General features: G+C 39.3%; 1 non-coding gene across 1 annotated transcript; it reads left to right on the top strand.

The window, feature by feature from the left end:
- The first annotated feature begins 972 nt into the window (after positions 1-972).
- Trnap-agg lies at positions 973-1,044 on the top strand. The gene has a single exon. It is a non-coding gene; the product is annotated as a tRNA-Pro (tRNA).
- Positions 1,045-6,800: the final 5,756 nt, after the last annotated feature.

Genomic DNA, 6,800 nt, shown 5'->3' with positions numbered 1-6,800 from the left:
TTTTTGAACACTGCAAACCCCCAACGGATTCCCGTATTTAAATTTGATATCATGCACAATAGCATTGCTATTTTTTGGCCTCCGATATTTTTTTCTAACTACTTACCCAAAATCAATGAAACTGGTGTCACTTCTCGAAGTAATCTCCCCACTTGCATGCAATTTTTTCAAAACTTCGACGCCATGATTCTATGGCCGCGGCAAAGACTTCTTTAGGAGTTTGTTTTGACCACTGGAAAATCGCTGAAGCGATAGCAGCACAGCTGGTGAATGAAGTGATCTGATCCGCAGTCATTCGGCGATTCCCCAAATAAAACTCTCTCCACTCGCTAATTCATGACGTCAGGCCGAAATTGTTTTGGTTCGTTGACACACGATGTCCTGCCTTCATTAAACTGACGCACCCACGAACGCACTTTCGACACATCCATTACTCCATCACCACATGCCTCCTTCAATTGTCGACGAATTTCGATCAGTTTCACACCACTCAAATGCAGAAAACGAATGATTGGACGCTGTTCGTGCAGAGAAAACGTAGTCATTCCAAGTATTTAAAACAGTTGACATTCTCAACTCTGCCGAAAGAGTTCTATCTGCCACACGGTGGAGCCATCTCTGTAACGTATTGACAATTAGTGCCCGCTCACCTCAAAACATTACACATTTTTCTATTTGTTTTCAGTATGGAGAAAAAATCGGAGGCCTTAGAACTTGAATGCACATCCTAGGAATCTAAACCACAAATAAGAAGTGACAAGTTCAATAGTGAAAGTTACAGCCAAATCTCGATTTTTCCGGAATGATCAGATGATACACACATACCCAATAGATTGACTGCGGGTGGACAGCGCCTACCCGAACCGTTCAACCAGAAAAAATATTTTGAACCAAGAACCAGCCCTTACCTAGTTGCAGAGAATACGACTTTATTAAATATTTTGATAAATGGATGCCACATCTATCATCAGCGGCTCGTTGGTCTAGGGGTATGATTCTCGCTTAGGGTGCGAGAGGTCCCGGGTTCAAATCCCGGACGAGCCCATTTATTTTGTTAGTTATCACACTGAGGTTGTAATCGGTCCAAGGATTATCTGTAAATATCTGAGCATACACTTGCAGCAGACTAAAAATTATTTTACGCACCAGAGTTCAAGAAAGAATAAAACCTATTAAATTGCTGATTCCAAGACGGAATTTCGACGTATAATATCATTAAATTGTATATTTAATTCCTAGATTTAATCGCATTCATCACCCAACTCGGACTTCGCATGAAATTTCGAAGTGTCAGCTTCTCCACTGCATTTTCATCCAGGGTTTCTGAGAATTAAGTCCTACACTTGCGACATAATATGTACTTATATAAAAAAAACTTCTTCCTCCAAATTTCACACTCGGACCACCGTAAAAGAAAAAATGTTATCGCTTTAACGTGGTATGGTTATCAGCGTAACATGGTATGAATTGATATTTACTTTCGAGGATGTTTCGCTGTGGAAATATTAATAAGGAATGGAATCTTCAAGCTCGTTAATAGTTTAAATGTATAGCCAGCCAATTATTCTGATCTCTGCCATACCATTCACGCAAAATATCTGCAAGCCGTTTTCTGCCCTAAGAGGACTGATATTACTTTCATATTATCTCACGTAATTGTATAAAAGTAAATGAATAAAAATATGCAGGAAAGAGTTATATAAGAACAAGGAAACTAATTTTCCGAAAAATTCTTATATATCGAAATAAATTCCTTGTTTCAACATACTTAGATTCGGGCCAAGGATATGATTAACTTCATACTTATACCAACACACCCAGATTAGGATGAATCGCCTCTAAAAGATAACGAGAGAAAGGAATGAAAACTATCCAATAAAAATTGCATGCAAGACCTATTTTTTTCACACATCGACTGCACTAATGACACAGTATATATATAGCCATGTTAAAAGCAATATCAATACCGGCTTCATATCCACTTCTAGCAGTGTATCTTTCAACTTAGCAATACTTAGTGGTGCCTTCATAAACAAGTTTTAAACAACTGAAACAAAATCAGGCACAAATCACGTAAAGTTGCCGTAGTTGGTTTCTACTCGTTACATAATACCTGAGATAATTTGTCTCCATGATTTTTTTATGAAATTATGTACACATTAATGTTTAAAAAATAAACTTAAATAACAGACTAAATAATTTTCGCAGCAAAAATAAATTTGTTGATGCCGAGAAGGCCTTTTAGGCCCTGAGTAGGCGAGAACAGCGGGGAAATTCAATAATAGGTAAAAAGACATTTTATGGCGATAAGTAGGTAATCGCCATTAATGGTCTAAAATGAACTCATAGCATAGGTAATTCAAGCAAAAGAGAAACCAGTCATTTACGGTAATATCCTCATCTTAACCCATCATAACCCAATGTTTCTTCTAAGTAACATCAAAAATATATACATTATCACCTCTATTCAGGAAACATTGAAACTACTACATGTTATTTCGTGCTGTAAAGTTTAATGGCGAAATATATAGCTGCCTATGATTGAATAGATAATTTTCAATTTTTTTATGAGTCTTGAAATTAAATTTCTCCCAGAAGCAGTTCTAGGTTAAAAATTGTTAATGTCACTAATGTGAGTGGGGAAGGGTGCTGTCGCGACGGGACGACAACTGCTACCTACTACGAGGACTTCTACCTACTTGGTACTTAAGGGATAAGGTTCCGAAGGGAGAGCGAATCAAATTCTCTTCGGGAGTTACTAAACTCAGCTTTCATTGTTCTACGCTCTTCAGTCCTTACACTTGCACGGGGGGGGATTTGAGGCTGGCGCGCACGGAGGTGGAATTTTTGGGTATAAAACTTACATGGTGGCGAGTAGGGAGAGGCGATGATTATGGTCGGGGTCCTGGTCGTACCCGGTTCGAGTCCCACACGAGTCGTCGTTCGAGAATTACCGCAGCTCCCGCGTTAAGGTCCCGAAGAGTCCCCGGAGGAGAATCGAAGAAGTCCCCGAACGACGAACTCGTCCCGACCAAGCACTAACACACCGCACTCACTGTCCTGCCTAAAAACTGTCCCGCCCGAGACAGAATATCTGCCCTATATATCTGCTTCCTGGGGGTGCGGGTGGCAGGAAGGGGGTAGGAGCGGGAAAGGGTAGAGTACCCTAGTGCATGGTCCGAATTCTCCGAAATGCTCCTTGGACCCACGCACCCTAGGGCGGGAAAAGTAGCGTCACGCCTCCTTTCCCGCCACGCAGAGTATCTTCCGATCACCACAGTGCCCTAAGTGCGGGGAATAAATAATAGGGGTAAGGTAGTGGCTAGGATTCTCCTGTTGGAGAGACAAGGGTCAAGGAGCAAGGAAAGTGACCCGGGATGGTAAGTGGGAGGGTCCTCTGGTTGCGGGTGCAGAGATTTCTCGGCCTTTTCCATGTCCTAGTATTCACGGGTTATGCATTAAAGGGTGGACTTTGGTCTCACTGAATATAACTTTTTTTCCTTTCAGCTTTTTGAGCTAGTTCCCGGGTCATCCGTGGTTTTAATTTCGATGAACGGTTAGCATCAGTTTCCATTGAGTACCATGACGAGTTAATAAAACACTGCATTACATCAATTAACATGGAGAAGGCTTTAGAAGTAATTTCGTCTACTAATATAGGTGCCCAGTTTGTAATATTAATTACTTCGTTTAATTTACACTGATCAATACGTAAATTGTGACCACACTTTCGTTAATTTATATCATAATTTATGATCAGACTTTTACGGTCTATTTTTACCGCTGTCATTGAGTGCTCAGTTATGGCATTATGCATTACGTTTCTGAAGGAAGTTTATCTATGCGATTATATTAGTCAAAGATTATAAGCCTGGCCAATAAAAGTAGATGACGATTTAGTTATGCGCATTGGTTCAAAAATAGGCCCTGTTGCCCATGCATGCACATAATATTAGAATCTAAATTGGTGTGTGAATTTCGATTAGAGAAAAATATTTATGTTCATGTCTCCAACAACTACTGCGTAACCTTTTACACTCTTCAAAATTGGTCAATGTCACTTACAATTTTCGATGCAAGGAAATTAAGATATCTATATAAGCTCAAAACATTAATTATTTAAAAAGTTATGTTTTATAGTTAGCAATAAACAGACAGCAATGTTAAATCAATGGTGCAATCAGAGTATATTTTATCTTCTTCAATAAATGCAATTCAATACTTCATACCTTTCAAACGAGCAATCCTATTACATTCAGAAAATGATTTATACCCTGGAATGGTGTAAAGGTTTAGCTTCAGAATCATGAATCCACGTTTCAGTTAAAACTATAAGATTAGGTGCAAAAGTCAGGGTGTTCAAATATGGCAAAAAAGCGTCAAAATTAATCCCCAAAGTACGGATATTATACTTACTGAATTGTAATTACATTTTCAGATTCATCTAAAATGTGATAATATCTGGCATATCATTACTTAAAATAGAAGGAAAATTATAACTTACCGATATCGTCCATGCATATAACCAGTTTCACAAGTTGTTTTTCCCCTTTGACCCCTAATCCAACTATCCTAACCGCCAGCGTCCTATCTTCACATACTGCCGCTATAGCAACGGCAATAGGTTATCTCTCGCATCGCAAGAAGGTATATGTCTGGTACCTAAAGGCAGAAAAAAATCTGATTTATTGTGAAAAAGTTTTCACTTAGCTGCTCGAGGCATGTACTGACCAAACAAAAAACGAACTGCGCACCCCGGCACGTTGATTAAGCCTATCTCACGAGGATCACATGAACCAGCATCGTTAAGGCCGTTTTACACGGGGCACGGAATTGCGCAGGTTTGAGCTGCATCAATTTCTAAAATGGCGCGGAATTGCGCGAATGCATGAACAAAATTAGAACAGGGGCTATTTTGACGTCTCGCATCCACGCATTCTCGCATGTGTTCTAGCAATTCACCGATTTACACGACGCATTTTTGATTGCGCCTTCGCACGTACGTCAGACTGCGCAATTCCGTGTATCGTGTAAAACGGCCTTTATACTCTGAAGTCTCACGAGGGAAAAGTACCCCGTTTCTCTTACTTAAGAATTAGTTTTCACACTCTCCGAGAACTATTTTCACAAAACGAACAACTGGCCAATTGCGGAATACATACGCACGGATCATTGGGCTTTTTTCGACCCCTTTTGAAGGATATAAAATGTGCGGAATAAGGATGCGACCTCCGTTCTTTTCTCCCACCGTCAGGACCGGAACTACGAGTTTGGTCAGGGGGGCCAAGATCAGTTTGACACCTCCTCACCTGATACCCCCTCGCTCCCTCCCTCCTTGCCCCACCACTAAAATATATTACAATAATAAGCTACTTTATGAGATGCGGTCGTGGAAATTGCACATCGTAGGTTTGCTTTTAAGAATTTTTATTAATATTATAGTTTAATAATTTATAATTTAATAGCTAATTCATTTTTGTTAAATAATTTAATTAGAAAAATTTAATAACTTTTTTAATATACTTTGCAAATATGCCACCCCCCCAAAAACTGCCGCCCGGAGCACGGGCCCCCTTTGCCCCGCCCTAGTTTCGGGCCTGCCCACCGATATGGGGGTCAGTCAGGACTGTCATTAAGTTCGAGTAGGTAGCAATAAAATGAGCAGGATTGTAAGAGAATTCGATAGTTATCATAATTTTACTACCAGCATATGAAACAGGTAATCATACAATGAGCTTTAACCATCTTTACCAATATTCGAAGAATTGTATATTTAAAACGCGTAAATTTTGAAGTTTAAACTGAACATTCGAACGACTTTTAGTTTTCTTTGCACGTGTATTATTAGTGTAGTTTTATATTGCATGGGGCGGCCCATGCTTGGAGAGAGCTCACACCGCCTGCATACATATGTGCTCACCATGGCTTTTCCACCGAAAGCGATTAAGTGGATATGCATCGTATTGCCTGCCGTATGTCGACGAATAGTCATTAGTCACCCCATGAGAAACACTCTTGGGCTGCATCGCACGCTATAAAGTAGATATGGTTCAGTTAAATACTCATAATTGCTTCTACACAACTTTTGATGAATACAGAATGCAATGACAAAGACAAATTGCAACGATATGAAGCCAACATGTACTAGGTAATAACAACATTTATCAGAAAAACGGAAAATTATATTCTGAAACATGAAAGCATACTGTTGGTTATGGTTAATATCGGAGCTGTAAACAACTCCCACGGACCATAACTTCGTGAATCTAAATTTTAAGAGAACCGTTAAAAACCATTCACGTGATTGTTCGAGATTCAGTGAGACAAATATTACTATTGTGGATTTTTATGGCCATCATATAATTCGTTCCATTGCTTAGTGCACCGTTTTATGACAAATTATCCTGACGACGCGATATCAGAATTACCTGACGGTTGAAACCTCTTGAAACGCGTCGTACTTAACGAAAAAAATCCGTGGAAAATTTCCATCTCTATTTTTTATTTAATCAGGATGTTATTCCACTACATCTCGCCTGACCTCAGTTACTTTTAAAAATTGGTCAATTATTGACATTTTCTGATGTCATTTGTATGTTTAATCATCGTAACAATATATTCCTTACAAGTGACGTGATGACGATAATACTATAACAATCCTTCAAAATATCGGATTCATGCCATTACTATCAGGTATACCTATCACCATAAGCTTTCTCATGCCGTTTTCTTTGGTGTAATTTGGAAGTCACGCTTCATTTTTCACAGTTCACGCTTCTTTCGCTTTCGTGAAATGGCAT

Source organism: Ischnura elegans, chromosome 4, assembly GCF_921293095.1.
Source record: "Ischnura elegans chromosome 4, ioIscEleg1.1, whole genome shotgun sequence".
Classification (NCBI taxonomy): Eukaryota; Metazoa; Arthropoda; class Insecta; order Odonata; family Coenagrionidae; genus Ischnura; species Ischnura elegans.
This window is presented reverse-complemented; position numbering and strand designations above follow the sequence as displayed.